Source organism: Passer domesticus, chromosome 3 (genome assembly GCF_036417665.1).
Source record: "Passer domesticus isolate bPasDom1 chromosome 3, bPasDom1.hap1, whole genome shotgun sequence".
Taxonomy (NCBI): Eukaryota; Metazoa; Chordata; class Aves; order Passeriformes; family Passeridae; genus Passer; species Passer domesticus.
The window spans coordinates 47,523,068-47,543,947 of NC_087476.1; the positions used below are offsets into that span (position 1 = coordinate 47,523,068).

The 20,880-nt window shown below is 37.3% G+C and overlaps 1 long non-coding RNA gene across 2 annotated transcripts in view; it reads left to right on the plus strand.

Annotated features, from left to right (window-relative positions):
* The first annotated feature begins 2,272 nt into the window (after positions 1-2,272).
* Positions 2,273-20,880, plus strand: part of LOC135298064 (uncharacterized) — a 39,830-nt gene continuing 21,222 nt past the window's right edge. Inside the window, exons 1-2 of one of the 2 annotated variants that reach the window (XR_010360034.1) lie at positions 2,273-2,373; positions 3,189-3,278. This is a non-coding gene — a long non-coding RNA (uncharacterized LOC135298064). Of the gene's footprint in view, positions 2,374-2,942; positions 3,038-3,188; positions 3,279-20,880 lie in introns of those variants that run through there. The other variant, XR_010360033.1, reaches the window with a different exon arrangement.

The following is a 20,880-nucleotide window of genomic DNA, read 5'->3' on the forward strand; positions in this document are numbered from 1 at the left end:
GCTGGTGCAAGCAGAGCTGCCTTCTCTGCATGAGCCGGATTTCATGCTGCCTTGCCAGAGCCTGGCACAGCGTGATGCTGAGTGCCCTGGGTGCAGGCAGAGCCGAGAGATGAGCAGGCAGACAGGGAGGCTGCTCCATCCCTGTCAGTGCCTTTGCACATGCTCAGAGTACAGAAAGCATCTCCCCCAGACATCTGTGCTCCCTCCTGTAAAGGGCTTATCAACTCTCCACTGTCCCAAGTAAAAGAGGAAAAATGAGAAAAAAAGAGCCCCAGTTAGCTAGACATTTAGGTTAACTAACACATAAGCTGGGATCCAAAGTTTATGACTTTTATGACTGGCTCTTTATGCAGAAAAAAGGAAGTCAAAGTGTGCTGTGAGAAGTGGTTGTGAGCATCTCAAGGGGAAAGCACAAGAAAGATCACCATGTGTTTAAAATTCCATGTTGTCTCAGAAAAAGATCAAATGTTATTTATTTTGAGTCAATAAACCTACAGGGAGGTGAATAAATGTTTGTTAGATTCTCTCTCCTTATTCTCATTTCCTGTCCAAGAATAGAGGTGGATCAGCTGAGCCATAGCACACCCAGGACAGACACTACAACATTCATCTTGGTGTGGATGAGATGCTTATGTTAAGACAAAAAAAATGCTCTTTATCTAAGTCAAACACAGCCATATGACCTTCAGATGGCAACATCATGATCAGCTTTGACACAGGAACAGAAATGATCAGACGATGTAAAAAGTCCGGCAAACTTCTTGTAATGGAGATCATTCCTTCAGTAGTCCACAGTTTGCAGCTGCAAAGCAGTTCAGTTTCAAAACGTTCCAGATAGCTGTAGGTGGGATGCCTTCCAACCAGTATCTGATTAAATGGGATGACACATTTTAAGAGAACTAAAGCCCACTGTAACACAGAAAGTATACAATCTTTGTTCTTTCTGAAAAAAAGTAGTTAATTAAATGGCTGTATTCATTTCTATCTGACCCCCAAGAGTGCTACGAGGTCTCCTTATTAATCAGAATATTTTCTAAAATCAGAAGAGATATTAGCCAACTAAGAGAACTGGGAACTAGTAATGATTATAATTATCTTATAGTGCAATGCTTTCATGCTTTGCCAGTACACATTAGAAGGATGTTCTGAAATGCAACTCATCATTCTGAAATGAAACAGGAAAATGCAGCAGCAAATAGCCTAAGCATGTTTAAGTCAACACCCATCTAGTCATGCATATATATGTATGTGTATGTTATATAATTGTACAATCACTGTATAGAGAACGTATACATGCAAGTATAAAAAGATTCAAGTGGAAAAAAAATGGGTGAAAGCTCAGCATCCATGATGTTCCTCATTAGTTTTACTTACGTGGAATGGGTGAACAGAAATAAGGGTACTTAGCATTGTAATACTTTTTGTAAATAAATTTCCTAGGAACAGGAAGGTATATGGAGGTTTTCAGAATTCATACCTTTGCTTTTTACTGGATTCCCACTCATGTCTACCTGTCATGACTGCATGTCAAATTTTCTGCTTTGAAAGTCAGGTAACACTGTAGTCCTAGAAGCTGCTATAATTTCTTCCTGAAGGGAACTGGCCTTTTCCTGTCAGCTCCTGATCATTTTCATTTAAGCTCTTGGTTGCCAATGTTTTGAAATTGAAACCCCATCTTCAAATCATATCAACTGCACCCTTCCCAGTCTTAGTACTTAGCATTCCACATTCAGGTTTTAAATTTTTCTTTTTTTCCCCTCAGCTTGAATACAAAGAAAATAATGATTTTTTTTTTCTTTTTTCTGTTATGGCTGCACTTTTCTCTTTCTCAGGGTACATTCAGAGATGAAGGACGTCTGGAGGAGGTGAGCAGAACTCCCTTCTGATTTCAGGCTCTCTGCAAATGCAGGCAGGACATTGCAGTTTTGGCAACAGACAGTTTATAGCTGAAAGCATAAACAAGGCTTTCTTTATTAAGTGAAAATCGAGGAAAGCAACTGTGAGACCTAATATATCCTTGTGTTTTGTATACATATCCTCAGAAACTTCACCTTAAGTACAGGGCTATTGAACATAACTGTTATATATGTATGTGTGTATGTGTGTGTGAAAATATATACATGCATGCATACATTTAGCCTAGCAATTGAGTGTCAGAAAGGGAGCCTGACTGCAGTCAGCTGAAGTCCCAAGTGACAAGGACGATGGAATTAAGTGAAACCTAAAGTTATTGGGGCAGAAAGTGCTGCCCACAGTACTCTGAGGGAGCAGTCTCTCCTGAAAGACAGGCTGCCCTCTGTGTGCACCAGGAACTCCTGACAGCTCCTACCTTAAGGTCTGCAACAAAGGGAGGCACAAAAGGCTTTGCTCAAGGTAACACTTTCACTCGTCATCAATGTGGTATCCTCATTCAAAACACCTGACTTCCAGGCAGGCTGGATGTTTCAAGCTTTTCTTGCCACTCTTGATATTAATTTTTATTAACTGCCAAAAAGCAATGGTGTCCTTTCCTTACATGAATTCAGGCATAGAACAGTCTCAGAAGTGTGAAATGACCATGCAGGTGGCAGCCCTGGCCACAGATTTTCCTCGTAGTTCTTATTGCCCATTAGAGACAGTGACAGTAATGTCTGCACATCACACAGCCTGATGGCTGCCAGGTGTCAAAGAAAATAGCATGCTTACTTTTCTTTTTGCTCTGCTAAAGCAGCCCTACTGTAGCTATCAGCTGTCTCATAGTAAGAGGAAAAATGACAGCACTGATGAGTTAAAAACCATGAAGCTATTCACGCCTGAACATTTTAAGTAGTCCATTGTTGTGTTTATAGACCACCAAATAATTTTGTTTTGCATAATACAGAGGAAATGTAGTTAGAGTCAGGCTAATTACATTTCCATTAAAACTGCAACTGTATTACACATTTCTTTGGATTAGAGAGCTTCTTTGTATTGGACAAGCAGTGTTCTCAGCTGAGGTGCAGCAGCAGCACTACCATCATCCCAAATTATGGACCTGGAGTCCTTGAATTCTTATTAGGTTTGACACTGGCTGCACAATCCCTAGCTAGAACCTCTATTCCTGTCAGAAATCTATGCCTTTCCTCTGCAATAGATAAGTGAGGGCAGTGGCTTCAAATAATTAACTGAAAAGAGAACTGTAACTAATCTGTTTGTCTAATTTTTACCAGATGTTCTAAGGTAATCTTGCAGAAGGAATGAAATGAAATCAGCACAAGCACCACTGCTTCAGTGAACTTTGGGGACTGCTGAAGATAGAGGTATGTGTTCAGAGACTGGAAAAAAATGGTAGTAAATTGCAAACCTTTTTCCCTGTTATGATCAGGGCAGTGAAGTGACACTACCTACTTTTTCCCAAACTGTTCATTTTTCACTTACCTTGCAAGGCAATCTTGCAGTGTGAGAGATCAGGCCATGTGCTCCATGCTGTGGAGGGTAATTTGCTGGATGCATTAAGTACAAATGCACATTTCAGGTTATGAAATTAAGTATGCAACAAATTATCACAGTCCACTGCACTGAGAACTAAGGGAGTGCTGCATGGTCACAGGTAGTGGCATTGACAGATTGAATAATCCAATTCACCACAACTTGTATTGAGTTCTTAAGCTCCTAAATCATATGGAAAATCTTCCCAAACTAAAATCTCCAGGATTTTTTTTTTTTTTTTTAGGAAAAGAAGCCTAGCAGACAGAATAGTTAACTGTCATACTTTTATTCTGAAAAAGGTTTCTTCTCCCCAGACCCTTTGCAAAGAGTGTTAAATGCCTCACCCTAATGCTGAATTTGAACATGTTCTGATTGCATGTTGCTCTTCAATATTAAATCAACACAATCATTTTCTGTTTCTTTGTCCTCTCCTTTACCTTTTAGTCTTCTAAAAGTTTGTTTTCACACTTCATATTCCCTCAAGTCCTGCCATAAACTGGCCATACCTGTTGCTGTAGAATTGAAACAGAATACAGACACAAAATGTCTGGTTGATAGGGCGGATATTCCGGAGTCTGCAGAATCAAATCCCACAAACTTGTTATTATGGACAAGGAATTTTATTTCACCCCAGTTATCAAAGCTGAATTATTAATAAGCCCCTGCTAATCAAGCATTCCTATATGTTCAGTGTTTCTTAACTATTTTGAGATCACAAAATATGCATGAGTGGGTTCAGATACATATTCCACATCACTTTAAATATATAGATAAAGGCAATGTGGGGATTTTTATAAATTTTTTGCTTTTGCTTGCTTATATCATCATCTGTCACATCTTTCTGCCACTTTGCCAACATAAAATATTGCTGACAGAGGTGCACCAAACAAGGGTTATAAATATATGTGAAGACAGAAGATAATTTCTTTACAAAAAATGCAAAATGGAATTCATCTGAAAAAGGATTTGATTCATCTACCAGTAAATTGATAGAATGCTATTAAAGACTTGTGTCCGTTTGATCTTTTGCAGTAATATCCTTTTCCTCAACTTCACTGACACAAATTCCAATATTCTATAAGTATTTTTCCAGGTAGTCAGTATCAAATAAAACAAAATATGTGCACCTTAAAGTACAACTATATAATTTTTGTTTGTAATTAACTTACGTTACATTTGTAACGTAAAGTACAACTTGTAATTTTTGCAAGAAATTTCCTGTTTCTCATGTGAGAAAAACTGACTTGAAGCATGGTGTTTTATTTGCACAGTTAGGCAATTCTGGGGCTAAACAAAATATACAATTGAAAATAAAATTTTAGGTCGGAATAATATTTGAAAGACAAATTAATAATTAATTTTAACAGTAAGGAAAAAAGAAAATAAGGTCATTAAGTGTGTTGAAACTTGACAGGGGAACAAGAAGTTTTAGAAAATGCTGACACCCTTATTTTCAATTTAACAAGTACAGGTTTTGAAATATCTTTCATTTTCATTTAAAATCAGCCTACACTACGTAGGAGTGGGACAAGAAAAAGGGCTAAAACCAAAGTTCTTATTGTTGACTTACATGAAATTCCTCAGGTTATATTTTTCTTGAAAACTTGAATTTTCTATTTGACTAGGGAATTGCTAGTTACCCACCTTAACTGCACAAAATAAATACACAATACTGTGCATTATACAGTGTTTTCCACATTACAATGTCTTTTCAGTAGTTCCATGAATTTCTGAAGACACTTTGGCTGCATTGACTTGGTTTGCTATGTGGATTATTGTGTCTGTGATATGGATGCTACATATGTAGCATACTGGTGCAATAGAATTAGAGAATGGCCTCTTTTCCCACTGGAAATGTAACTAAATTAGAAAGAGTGGTGTCTGGCTTTTGCATCAGTTGTAGGAAAACAAATCAGCAATTTTCTCTCAGGAGCAGCAACATAAAAGAGGAACTTTGTCACTACAGAGTGGTAATTGTTGTATATTTTATTCACAGATAATGTATCTATTTACAGCAGGAGTTTTTGTTTGTGTGAGAGTTAAAAAGAGCCTCTTCTAGAGCAATTTTAGGCTTTATTTTGGCCTTGGAATTTTTTACCTTCCCCATAGTTTTTCTGCTTTGTCATATGTATAACAGTGGATCAGCTAAAACTCTTAACTCAAAAGGATTAATGTATGATAATTTTTACCTGCATCATTATAAAGATGAAATTATAAAGATGTTTCTTCTTGCCTGTGGATCTGCAGCATACAACATTTGGGCTCACATTAACTAAATTATAACCTGAGATAAAAGCAATTCTTCTTTAAGACTTTTCCCTTGCTGTCATTTTTGTAAATTACACAAGCATGTTTCTTTTATATCAGATACAAATAGAGTCAACAAAACGAAATATTGAACTGTAAGCACCACCTGGTCAACCTCCTCAACTGAAATAACTTGATTTTTTCAACTCTGGAATAATTTTATTGCCAGTAACAACATCAGTGATTATTCATGCTAAGATAAGAGCAATAATAAATCTAATAATCCATAGTGAATGATTGACAAAAAGACCACAAAGGAATTTTCCTCTTGCTTACTTATATTTCACATTACATAAATGGGCAGATAGACTATAGGATTTTGGAAGCTGTTTCTGAAATGCTGAGTATGATTTATTGCCAGAGGCAAGATGCCAGACTGGATGCATCAGGGATCCTGTCTGCTAAGAAATGCTTCAGTTTCTTTCAAGAGACTGTCCATATGTGCCTTCATACCGTAAGCATATGTCTGCTTCTCTGAGTTGAAGATTTCTCCATTTTAGCAGTATCCACATGGTCACTATCATGTCCTGTCCCCTACCTGACATAAACTGACTGAGGCTGCCCCTGCTTTCTCAGACTAAGTTGTGAATGGGTTCTGAAGAGCCACTTCAGCAATTTAGCCTTCCCTTCCAATCTAATTTTTTCCTTTTTTGATTTGTTGTTTTTCCTGTTTTCTTTTCAGAATGCATTTGACTTTTATATATTGAATTTACCTTGCCTCCTTTCTCTACCCACTTGCAGGCAGAAGTTTTCTTTAATTTTATTCTTACCAACTGTGTTGCAGCTTGTTTGCAGCTGCGAGGAGATGTGTCTTCCCTGAAGCCAGTTATGGTCCTTTTCCCAATGGAGATACAAACACAGGCCAGGCAGATGTCTGTATCTGTGATTTCTCCACATCTCTAACAAGATGGTTCTAACTATATTCTCCATTCTTCTTTTAAAATGTGGACATCCTACAGGCTGCCACATGTAGACAAAACATCCCATAAGATACAAATAAAATACACTTTGCCTATCACTGGGACTCCCCTTTTAAAAAAGCAGCAAGCTAGAAAACAGATTTTGTGTGTGTTTGTGTTTGTGTGTGGAGATGCCAGTGATTCTCTGACCCCATTTCTTCAGGCTGTTCCTATCTATTTCTGGGGTTTCAAACTCTTGTCTTTAAATCAAAAAAAATGTACCCAGAGTGGATCAGATTAAAAACGGAGAATAAGATCCCATTTATGCTTCTCAGAGTTCTTACTCAACAAGATGAAGGAAGAAGGGTACTTCAGTCAATTTTACTGCCACTTTTGAAAGCAAGGGACAAAGGTGGCAAGGTTGTGCCTCAGTATACTCTTGAATCCTAATTGCAAATACAGCTGCTAGGTTTCTGTAACATTTGCATATGCTGTGAACGTGTTCATGTCCAGGAAATGAGTTCCAGCATTTATGTTATGTTCTGTTCATTTAGAAATTACACAATCCTATTTTTGTTCCCAGACTGGGGTTTTTTTTGGTGCTAATAAAGGGACATGTCAAAGGCAGCCTAGACATATGGTAACCTCAGCTTTCAGAGACACTGTATTCCAGTGAGACCAAGATTGGCTATTGTGTAGATCTTATTTTTTCTTTCACTATTAATATAAAACAAATATTATTGCTTAGCTACTTAATAATTGTCCAGTTAATAATCTATTTTTTTTGTCCATAAGCCACCCTTATTTCTAGCTTTCTTTTTCTTCTAGTCAAATCCCCAAGCAATGTATTTTGAATAATGCATAAGCCAAATTGCACAAATATCCATGGATATTTAGCTACAGTCCCTGGATGTGTAAATTAGTTAACTGTTGTGTTTTCTTTTTTTTTAATCACAGCCAATCTCAAAGGTGAAATGACCTCTAATTTGTAACAATTCATTATGGGCGTTAAGGAGAAATGCTTATGTGATTTAATTTCGTTACTTAGTGAGAATTTGAAATCTCTAGACAATCTTCATTTTCCTTTGGCCTTCCTAAATGCATTATACAAGGATGCTTTCCAAGAATTTATTATGGTTTTAATCCAGTTATCCCAGATCTGCACATTTCTTTGATAAATTCTTGATTCCATTAGCTGGCAAAGTAGAGTCATTCTTCACTCAGTTGTTGAAATCCTTTTTACAGTCAGAGCACACTGTCAATACACATTAAATGTGAATCTGAAGGAACAGGATCCCAAGCAAATCTTCCTGTTGTGGCACTTTCTTTTTAAACCAGGACAGAGAATGAAACAGTTCACAATACTGCTTCTTCATATGTTTACATAGGAATCTAGTGGTCCTGTCTACATAGGAATCAGGTTACTTTCCCATGGATTTGAAAAATACATGTTAAATTCTCTCTGCATTTGAGAATTTACATATTCTGTATTCCAGGTGACTGTGCAAGCTATTAGAGTGTACTCTGGCTTGATTTCAGAATATAAAGATATTTACAAGTTCCTACACTGCACAGAAAATAATTCTGAAGTAATTAAGGCAGGAGGAAAGAGCACAAGTTGAAGCAGGACACCCTAGTTGAATAATTAGAAGAACTTGCTTGGAATAAAGAAAAATCTCATCTCCCATCTCCACTAAAGCCAAGATGAGGTGTCCTAAGGGCTCTTTAATATGAGCTGCATAAAGTATTCTGAAGCAAAAAGTGGCTTATAGGATACTCCTATCAGAACTTCCACTCCTGTGTAAAAGGAAGTTACTACAGATAGCGAGCATTTTTTAGAGGAGCTGGCTCCCTGCCATTTTTCCCAGTTTACACAGCATACTCCCAAACACAGTGCAGGAAACCAGCACACTACTGCATGGTGCAGTAACCACTCAGATAAGCCTAAAAAAGTAACTAAACTCGGCTTATTGTAAGTTATTAATTCAAGGCAACTTCCAAAGCACAGTGAAGGGAGTTTTCTGAGTTTCCCTCTGTGACCAATAGCTGGAGACAGGTTCCCCCACAGCATTTCACACAAGACATTGACTTCAGTGTTCCTCCCACAAGAACTCTATCTGCTTATGTGGGCTACAGGGCAACTCCAGCCTTCTTCAGCTACAATGTTCTTTTAATACTATCCCTCAACATCCTAGTCCTTTTTTTTCTTTAATTTAGTTTCTGCACAGTGTTGCAGGGTTCTTCTCTGTAAGGTTCTTCCTTACAGAGGAAGATTACTGCAAAGTAAGGAAGTAGAAACATTTTGCTCAGACCACTTTTGGACCACTCACTCAGGTTATTACATCTCTCACTAGGCCAGCTTCTAACATGCCTTTGCTTAGGGAGCATACCACAGCTGCATGTGTAGATCTGTCATTTCCAAGCTGATTAGAAAGGGGTCTGGGGCAAGCAAAGCATGTCCCAGTGAAAATAAAGATATTTTTTCCTGCACCACCCACACATTTGGAATGGGGATATAGGTCATTTTCTTATTTCACTCTCAGGCCAAAAAATGTTAAAACACTTGATTGCAAGATGCTTTATGTAACTGGGGAAATTAATCTAAGCCAGAGAACTCTGATATGGCCAAGAAGAATGGAAACAGTTAAGCTAAGTGTATTTAAAGAGTGCACTTATTTCATAGTGTTGTTTCTCAAACTGTGAGACGTGCCTTTCTCAGTGAAGTGGATGGAAATACAAATGAGGCATGTGCTGTGATGAGGCACAAAGGAGATGCTAACTGGTTGTGAGTGAAGCACAGGATAAATTAGTTGTGATGTACTGTTTGGCAGTGTTTAAATTCAGGTGGAGCTGAAGTTTTTTTTTTCATTTTGCCATGATCTTGCACAATAGAATTATATTCACTAACTGCATAAGCATATTATTTGTCATTATAGCAAAATATAATAGCTTTTGGAAGGGTTTTTTTTCCTGGTGCCATTCATCCAGAGTTTGAGAAATGTTCTTCTTGGGGCTATGCAATGATTTCTTAAAAAAACCCCAAAAAACAAAACAAACAAACAAACAAAAAAAACCAACCAAAATTAAGTCTGTTGTTAATATATTATGTTAAGTGCACCCCATTTGCTCTAAAGCTGTAAGATATTATTACCTCCAGTTCAGCTTAAGATACAGAAGATACAGGTAGGAAGCTGCTTTGAAATACTCTCTCTTGGAGGCATAACAGAACTAGTGATGCATGAACCCTCCTTTGCAGAAATCAAATTATTTTTTTCATTGTGATAAATAGGGGAAGAAAAGAGACAAAAGTATAAACTCAAAAATAATAATACCAATATAATACCAAGTTTAAACTCAAAAAACTTGAGTCTAAGCACAGGATTAAGGGTTTGGCTCATGCTGACCTGTTTGAAATTTTCTCTAATAGATGGCTTGAATCTAAGTAATCACACTAAAACAATGGGTTGCAAAGTGAGGTTTTGCATTGTTGAGTTTGGAAGCCTATAGAGCTTTAGGTCTGATTTTGTCCTAAAGTTCATAACTAGATCAAAATACAGAGCTTGAGACAAGATAGTGATTTCCTGTCCTAAAAGTTTCACATGGACTAAAGTGATGAAGAAATGGTAAGAAATCATTCTCAAAAGGTAGTACAACTCAAACTTTTCAGTTATATTCCTGCTCCAACACAAAGAGATGTTTTGACCCCTTTCAGCCTTCATTTAAAGATACAGTTTGCCTTATTGTTCAATCACATTTCAGGGCATCCTTGGGAATAGTGCAGAAAGAGTCTGTGTCTTTGCATTGTTATGCATTAGAAGTCACATGCATTTTCACTCATGCAAAGCAAGGGTCCTTCTGAGCAATCTCTTGTACATCCTAAATGTAGCAGTTCCCCAAGGGAAGAAAAGGTGCAAAAGCCAAGGTAAGGAATACAGACAAATAGAGAATAAGAGCATGTCTTGTGAATGTTACCCAAGCAGTGACAACTCTTTACCCTTGTTCACGTGCCAGTGTAGAGTATCAAGCATTGTTCTCTATTACTGCTTTGAAATTTCAAGAAAATGCTGCAATATTTGTGTGGCTCTTAAAATTTTATTTATTGCATTTATGAACTATAGTGGTCTGCTTTTTTTTCAAAGAGTGATATCAATTAATGGAAGAAAGACAACACTAAAGCTGCCTTAAGTGAGAAATGAGTGACACTTCTTTTCTAGATTACAAAAACTGTTGAGACCAAAACAGATCAGTGAACCTTAGTCCTGGAAAAATTCACAGCTACAGGCATTTGTATTTCTTCTGTGCCAAATAGCAGGTATTTGAAATTTCCTTAAAGGCAAATCTCTGTTTCTGAAAGTTGAGTTCTGCCTCCTTGCATCACACTGCTGCACAATTTACCAAGAAGCTTCATTCAAGCCAAGGTGAGGTTTCACATTACAGATGAGTTGACAGGTTGTTCGACCAAACCAGCATTCTCTCCAAACCAAGGCCCTTGGCTGTGTGCCTGCCCTTCCCTCACACCAGCTCTGCTCCCAGCTGGCCACGCGGTGAGCTGCTCCATGAAGCACAGTCAGCAGAAAATTATCCCACCCCTTTTCTTCTTTTTTTTTTTTTCCCTTAGCTCAGTTAGGTTTAAGCCTAGAAAATTGTTCATCTTTTAATGCCAGAGAGGCCAAGGAGAAGCAATGTAAAAGCAGAAAAATGAGGGGAGGCAGGGTGGGTACCTCCTAGAAGAGTACAAGTAAAATTCCATTCTGAAAAGCAGAATAAGGAACTGCTCACAGTAATGTAAAACAGGGCCTCTGACTTGTTTTGTTAATCTTAATGAAAAAGGCTCAATAGTGAAGTCTTCACTGGGGCTAAATACAAAAATCCATACACTCTGAAAGGATGCATGCATGGGCACAGGGCTGTCACACTGTTTGTGAAGAGGGACCCCACATGAAGAACTGCAAAGTGCCTCCTTTTTTGCAGATATAGTTAGTGAAGCTATCTAGCCATGCTGTGTTTGTGTTGTCAGCTTAAGACAGCCAGATCAAGGTTTGGGATACACTGGCTGTGTGCCTGCCCTCCACCAAGGCAGGGGGCTGGAGAGGGAGACTGCAATGCCTGGCTATTCCCTCTGACAGCAGTTGCCTTATTGGATAGCAAATGACAGTCTGCTGTTAAAATACTCTCCCTTTCACTGAATAACCACTCTCTGTACATAGGGGATGTTTTCATTATTTACTAGCTAAAATATCTCAAGATATAATAACATTCTTATTCTGAGCTACTTGAAGAGTTTATTTCTCCTATTTGCAGTAGAAAAGAAGAGTTTGCTTCCTTATTTACTAAGCACTGTCATTTGAAAGAAGAATGAACACTGCTGAGTATCACTGCATGGTACTGTTGGATTTAGTATGCCCACATTATACTTCTTGTTATTCTTTTTATTATTCTCCCCGATGTTGCTGAAGCACTTAAAACTCCCAGTAAAAATGATATTCAGCTATTCTGACTGCTATACAAACAAGACGGTCCCTGTTCATAAGGAATTCTTCTGTAATTTCTTCTGTCTCTGCGTGTTACAATTTATTCACATGCCTACTGAGTTTCAAGTCAGTGACACTTCTAGTCTTGTATTAATATCTCAAGTCTTTCTTGAATATTTATTCAGACTTGCTTTTAATTCCCTGTGCAGAAGTTGCTTTTCACAGATATTAACTGTATTAATGTATTAATGTAAATCACTGTAATGTGTATTGTCCTGTCCAGGGAAGTGACCATGATGCAGTAGTTAGAAAACAGAAATACTATAGAATCTGAAAAAAAAAAAAAAGGTCATATTTTGCAACATTTCTGATGTGTGATGCAGACAAATCAGGAAGCATGGATTTTTCTAAAGAAAGCATGCTGTTGTTAGGCAATCTTCTGCTTTGTTTCTGAAACATGTATCTACTCACTAACCCACAATTCTCACTAGAGAACAGATCAGAACAGAAAGTGTTTTCCTCAATTTTTTTCTGATTATGAAAAAGCACAGACAGGCTCATAAAATCAGAGAAAACAGCTGAGAGAGGATGAGAGAACAATTCAAATATGTTTTCATAAGATGTCCATATATGATAAACATTAGATATTTTTAATGACCATAAGGCATATTTTCCAGGCAGAACATTCTCTAGTAATTCCTGTTTTGTTATCGGCTTTGTTGCATTTTGAGAAATCTTCTGCCTGCAACACATAGATGAAAGTCAGTGGGAAACATGTCTCTATGTAGATTTTAAAGTACTTTTTATACAGAACTCTGTGATTTCCTGTCTATTAACTTTCTCCACAACATCAAAACATTTATAGTATTTCTTTTAAAGGGTGTAATATCCATCCAATAAACACTAACATTTGATTTGAAGTATACTTGTAATAATAATTTTTTACACATTTTCAAAAATGTGTAAAACAGTCTAAAAGAATTATTGTTTTTATAACTGCTGTTCCTCCTCGCTATATTCTATTAAGGTTTTGTCATCAGTGTTAGTAATATTTGTTTTCAGGAATGCCACAGAAACCACAACTTACAATTGCATTTGCTTACAGACATGTAAAAGAAACACATGTAAAAGCAATTAATAAAATTATAACGTTCACAGTACCCTGGAAGTTAGTTCCTGCAGTTTCTCAGTTCAAGAGCCTAGGCTGACCAAAACAATGGCCGCAAATCAAGCTGCTCACTTCTCCCTCTGTAGAAAGTCACTTGAAAATGTCATAGAACAAGCAGCACATTTTTAGGGAGTAATTATTTTCATCCTCCTTCCCCATTTATTTCGTATTCAACATATAATTTCTCTCCAGGCACTTGGATTCAAAGCTCTTTGGTATCAAAAGACCTCTAGTTGACTTAGCAGAGCTCTGAATGGGCCTGGGCTGCTGTAAGGTGGGAGCTAATAAAAACTGTGGTTTGTTCTCCCCTGGTGCCCTCTCAATAAAGTTTGCCAAGCTGCATAAAAAGCAGGGGCTTTATTTTTCTGTGCAGTGAAATGAGGCTGTGCAGAGTGCCACTACCAGAATTATCTACCAAAGTTCAGGGCAGGCTGGCCAACACTGAGGCAGGATTTACCTCCTAGTGTGCGATGAGAGATGAGAATTCAATGCTTGGCTTTTTCTGCTTTCCTTGTGTTAAAAAAAAAAAAAAAAAGTAAGTTCAAGGCTTTTCACTGAATGAATTGTATTGTGAATGTGTTGGGGGATGAGGGGGGAGGTGAACTAGTCATAAGTACATTCAGTTTTACCTCCTTGAAGTAAAAAAGGCGTATTGAGAAAGAATACTGAGCACTAGCTCCTTGTATTAAAATACTAGATTACTTTTCAGTAAAAAGATCATATTTAAGACAAAATGAAACATAATTTTAGCATATATTTGTTCTTTAAAGTCTTACAGAATGCATATTAACAATGATATTTCTGTCTTTGGAGCATGTTAAAATAACTTATTTCCTCGAGATGGTATAGCTACTCTCTAAAGAAGAACACTAATTTATTATACTCAGATGTTTTCACACATGAAGGAGACCAAGAGGACACTGTGGGGAGGAAGTGCGCATTTTTAAAATGGTTTTCAAAGGAAAACTATTTTTTATGTTATATGAGAAAATTGTCATTTCCTTGTTATAATTGCAAATGTAGTTCCTTTCATTCATAAAGTCCAAAAAAGGGTAAATTATTTTCTGTGGTTCTGGACAGCATCTCTAAATAAAAGCTGATATAAATCTGTTCTTTTTAATCACCAAGAGAACCAGTTATGAAATATCTCTGTATAAGAAGAGTGCAAAAGCATGTTAAACAGAGTGTGCACATGACAGGTCTGTGCTACCAGCACAGAGGGCGCAAGAACCACAGGACTCAGGTGAGGGAAGACTCTGCAGTGAAGGAGTGATACACTGCAGATGAAAAGTTGAGGACAATCTACATCTGCCTCTGCAAGGCATTTCCTTCAATGTTTTGATGTACCTGTTAAAGTGCCCTCTGTTCAGTCACTTTTAATTGAGATGCATTGCCTTGGCACCTCAGGCACCTCAGACACGCCAGAAATGAATGTGCACACATCCATTGCATGTGTACAGCAAACCTGACATGCCCAGGCAGGACTGAGATAAGAAGGGAACAACACATGTGGTGCTTTGCAGAAGCACTGGCATCTCATGTGTGTGCTGTGCAGTCAACCATTTGATCCTTTCCCTGCTCCTCTTGGGGAGCCCTCTTCCTTGCTCCCACATGGCAACAGGACAGCAGTGAATGCATACGGCTTTTCCTACTTGCAGGCATCTTCTGCTGACCTTCTGCTACCAAGTCATGGACAAATGTTCAGGAACATCAAAAGCCATCCAGACAATGTTCTACAATGGATGGGGAGGACACGGCTGGGGAAACTCTGATAATGGAAATAATTTTAACCTTAGAGAAATACATCAGAGAGAACAATGGCATATTGCATCAGCAGGAAGAACCCAAGATGGGTAGAACAAGCAGACTGGAAATCAGGCAAATACTGCCAACAGAAATTCTCACTATGTTTAAAGTTATATAACTTCTGAATTAAATAAGTTAAATAACTTTTGATTTTTTTTCTGCACATTTTCAGGCAAAGAATATGTAAGTTGGGTTTTTTTCTTTCCTAGAAAAGAATTTATATGCTAAAATTCCCCCATGACTACTAAAATATTGGCACATCAAGCTTTGAAAGAGGTGTTCTCTATCCCATGAAGCTTTTTTTTTAATTTAAAGAAAAATAAACTTTCTAAAATACATCTGTATGTAATATTCTCTCTGATAAAGAGCAACTGAGAGAAAGCATCTGCTATAGTTTTTTGAATCCAGGACAAAAGTTGCTTCAGTTATACTTGCTTGTTTTCTTATCTTTCAGAATAAAAGAAATTTTTCCTTTTGCCCACTATCAGCATACAAAATAATATTTATATTTGAAAGTGTGATCACAGGAAATGTTATTCAAGGATAAACACTGCTTCGTGGGTAAGAGAAATTCTTACCCAAGTTCTGTTTCTATCAGACATATATTTCTATCAGCCATCTGTACTTAGGCTATGCTATTTGTAAGCTACTGTCACTGTTTTACAGTTCTGTGGCCTGTACTGTTGATTTGTTTTTTTTCCTGATAAGTTTTCCATCACATTCTTCTATTTTCCAAGCCAGTGGGAAAATCTTCCATGTGTTTTTGTACTAGCTATTGGAAATATTGAAAAAAATCTTAAAAAAAAAAAAAAAAAAAGGAGATGACACTAGGGGACAAATGCTAGTGCCTTTTCTCAGCTGATTCAAGAAATCTACTCTCATTTCTGCTACAATTTTCTTGTCCTCACAGACTGGTTGAGGTTGGGAGAGACCAAAGGCAGGAAATCCAGAAGGACATCTAGTAAAAGTGTAAGCCTGCCTCTGCCCTGGCCAAGAACATATTAATAAATTCTCTCCAGCAAGGAAAGTCGTCTCCTGCTTTATTCACTGCCTGAAAATCTTTCTTGGAAAGCAAATTAATATCATTTGGCCTTCTTCTAGAGAAATACTTTTTTGATTATTGGTAAGCCATAGAAGAAGGTCAGCACGTGACAGTGCTTCTTCTTTTCCTTTTCTCCATTTACTTGCAGTGAACATCAAATGAGAAAAAGTAAACAGCATTTATTTTAAATTACAGGCCAGCTTATAGTCACCTATGAAATTTTCTTAAAATATTAGGAAAATAATAGTTATTCTTGCCATTATGACCCATCTCCACTCAATCCCAGGTATTGCAAATATGCATTGTCAGCAAGTAGAAAGTAATTACATGAATCCAGGTGCACTATTCAACGGGAGATCACAGGTGGTGACATGGTAGAATTCCCTTTTCTCTGCTCTAGATAAAAGTCAAAAGAAGCAAGAACCTGCAAATTTTTCCCACCTCAGTTTGTCAGAGCCCACACCCATTACCTCCCTGGTGACATTCCAGGACTTGGAATGGAAGGGATGGGAATCTGGCAAGATCCTGCAGGGTAACACCATTGCTCTCTCAGACCATGGCTAAAGTCCCTACTGTTTTCACAGAGGCTCCAGTAAGTCACTCACAGGGCTTTTGGTGTGCTTATGTGTTTATCATTCCTCTGGTTTTGCAGATGAGGAACTTCAGAACGGAGAAATGGAATGAACTGACCAAAGTAATTAAGGAATTGGTGCCAGACTCCAAAACTAAATCCAGATGAGCCCATGAGGCAATAAATCACAGATGATTTTGGCATGTAAAAACCCTTCCTTTTTATATGCTGGGAATGCACTTGCCATGGCCCAAGGAAAAGATGGCTCATCTGCAATCAAAACCATAGTATATGGAACATGCTGGAATCCAAACACCAGGCAAAAAAAAGTTTAGAAAATGTCAGATTTCCCAGGAATCTGTCTAATGGGTCTGAGGATTTTTTGTCATTGATAAACTCCTACTGTTTTTTTGACTCACCCTTTTTTACCATATTCAATCAGATCAAATTTTTTTAATTTTATTTCAATAAGTAAAAGATAATGGAGTTCAAGACAGCACCGCTCATAGATTTAAAACAGATTAATTGATTACTCTCACGTTTTTCCCAGTGTGCTGGGTGGTTCTTTCTTTATTCCCTTCCATCCCCCTCCTCCCCTTCCTTCACTGCTGATATTAATCAGAGAGAAAGGAAGTGGCTGTTTTCCATACACAGTGTTGATATTTAGTGAAAAAATAAGGGATGGGGGAGTGAAAGGTGCACAGAAAACAAAACAAAAAGTTTACTGATAAATTCCTTTTTATCTTTGCCAAATGCTGCTCTAGTGTGGGAATAGATGGAGTTGGCAGTCACTTCCATTAAGCCGGAAATACCATCTTTAATAAATCCAGTTACAGGACTGGATGGATGCATAAATCTCTTTGTATGCCTGTGACAGAAGTAATGAAATGTCAGAGGAGAACTTGGAGAATTTAGCAGAGATCTGAGGTCAGCCTGTTTGTTGTCTTTTTCCTTCTGTCTTTCTGACACTCAATATAAAGCTGAAATATTTGTACTTAAATTACTATTGCTAATGCAGGAAAATGAGGTCATCAACATGAGAACACTGACAACAGGCTGTGTAAAAATTTTACAAGCTTCTTCAAGATTCTATATTTAATTGCACTGAGACTCCCTTTGCCTTCATTCTGCCTCCCAAAGCCAACATTTTATTTGTCTGTACATAATCCACACTTCAAATGCTGAACACCTCCAAGGCTCAAATTCTGCATAAATGTTCTCAGAAAATTATCATTATTACTGCGTTCTAAGGTTTCTCTATTTACTAGGAATTTTTACCAGTGTTTTAGATTAAATAATAAATTGACTTCTGTTTCTACTAAGCAGAAAGTATTAAGCCCTTTCTTGGCACAGCACAATAATTTTTTGCTGTGTCTTCACAGACCATGTATTCTGCAGCTGCTGATGCAGCCAATTGACTCTCCATTCTGCCATCATTTGTGCTGCTGAATTGCTACGAAAAGTGCCTTTGCCATTCATATAATTGCTCCTGGTTAGCTTACAACCAAAGGTGGTTTTTCACTGGTAAGTGTCTATACACATGGGTTCATCTGAAATGTCTAGATCCTAAGAGGTTTTTTACAATTCTTATGACTTTCTTCAGTCACAGTACATCAGCCTTGCTCTGCTAAGACCCTTGTACATGTTTTTTGTCTCCTCTGCAAGTTTGTTGTGGATCCTTTCCTCAAAAGCTCCTGACAATTCCTCAAAACCCAGGCCCACTAATTCCCTTTTCATAAATGCAGGGATGTGTCACTAGATCATAGCTGCTGCTCTTCTCCCATACATCCCCATATAGACTTAAAGTCACCTTCCCATTTTAAAAAAAACTCCTATGAACCTGAGGCCCCCTGAAGTACCACAACATAATTTTCTTTCTTTAATATTCAAGTAATGATACCAGCAAACTACTGGATTGTCTTTGTAGATTCTGTTATTTGGAATAACAGCATGGCACTCCCTCTCAGCAGTTCTCATTCCAACCTTAATTATCAGAGACAGACAAAGTCCCTCCACACTTTTTTCATGTTTTTCCTTAATTTGTACTTCCTTTTGATTATTTTCGTTTTTACTCAAGACATTTGGGATAGACTTTTAAATTAATTTATTTATTGAGTATGGAAGAAAATATGCAAATCCACTTTTATAACTTTCATCCTCTATCAAGGTAAGTGCAAGTACAGTTCAAAGAATATTTTTGAAGAAAAAATATATTCTGCAAATGATCTATCTGCTGAATCTGAAGTGATTGCTTAGTTCATTTGTAAAAGTCACAAATGGCTTTAAGTAATGAATAATTTTGAATCTCTTAAGTAATATTCCAAACTCTATCCCAAATGAATGATAATACTATAGAGTTATTATAAAATAACTGAAAATGTTATTTTTCAGCCAACTGGAATCTCACTATGGTTTTCATAAAATACAGTATTATGACACAGGTTTCCAAATGTGGCTACTCAGTAACAGTGACAATAGGAAATCCCAAAAGCTCTGACAATTAATAATTCAGCTATTATGAAGCAGTACTTTGACATGCATAATAAAAATGAATGTGTGTTTCCTTTTCTGGAATGATTTAGTAGATTTTATTCATCCTACCTTTTTCTTTCCTGATTAAGACAATGTGGCCAAGACAGTGTAAACAGTAAGAATTAATTACCATGTTTAGTAAAAAATAGATCACAGGAAAAAATTCATCCTTATTTTGAATGTTGTGATTGGAGAGAAAGTTGAGGTGATAGAGACGGGAAACTAAATTAGTTTTGCTTGTAAATTCTTAGGCATTTTCCAGCAGTGACTTCTTGGTTTTGCAGCAAATGCCTCTGATATTTTCCAATTCAGAGTGCTCCCTTGCTGTGAGCCTTCTTGCTATGAGGCCACCTGGGATCAAAGCTACTCTCCCCCTCCTGTGGTCTCAACTAACTCCATTAACTCTAATTGCAAACACTTCTGTTATACCAACCAGACTTTATGGCTTCCAAGGAGTGAGCTACATGGAGAAAGTCCATGAGGTACTACTGTTGGTTCCTTCTTCACATTATTCCTTGCTGTACATTAACCTCATTCATGGTTAACTGGGAGCTAGAACCACTCAATTTTTACCTTGTGTAATTAAAAAGAAGCTTAAATTGTTCCTTGAAGTTCATCATTCTAAGAATTAATGAACTGGGCCAATGAAAAATTTTATAGGATTTAATGTTTTGTAAGTACTAAGAGTCCCAGAAAGGGTTTATATTCTATAGCAATGCCACTAACACTTTTCCTTAATGCAGATAGACATGCAACAGATGTGTGTCATTATATATATATATATATATATATATATATATATATGCATGTTACATAAATATATGTAGCACACAGAGACGCATGTATTGCTTGCTCTCTCAGCATCTCAGCTTGTTTCTTGATGTCAACATTTTTCAAACTGTTCTTTAAATCTCCAGTAAACTGGAAGGTGGAAAAAACCATCTTTCTATTTTAACAAGGATCACACATTAAATGATGGTGTGGTTACACATGCTACCTAACAGGGGTTATTTATAGAATACATATAATTTGTTTATGTTCCTTTTCCAGGGTAGTATAGGTGGCCTGTCCACCTTGATCGAAATCGATAAAATTTTGTCCCAATTAGACGACATGTGACACGTCATTATATAATTCCATTTTCATCCCCACGTACCATTCACAGGTGGCACTATGCCCAAGGTATTCACTGAAACTTATTGTGAATTAAGAGTAATGCAGTTGTGGATTTATACATTAATGGATGCAGGTGACCATTTTCTTCAAGGGACTGTGGCAAGGAAAGCCTAACACTTTCCAGAGATGCAGAATCAAACACACTCTACAGCAGAAAGAGCTTCCTCAGTCCCTGCTACTCCAAGAGATAAAATACTTTTTTTTGGTAATTTTACATCTTTGACAAACTATCTGTCTAGAGCTACTTACAGAAACAGTGTCATAGCTTCTCCAGCATGTAATATTACTGTATTTTCTTACTGTCAAGAAGCCCATTCTTGCTTATCCCTATCCTCAGTATCTGCCACTCACTTGCTTTTGCCTAAAAATCTATGGAAGCATCTAGTGTCTTTTTCTTTAGCTCTGCGATCAAGAAATCCTTGGGACACTATTATCCTTGAGACACTTTTGCTGATATGCAC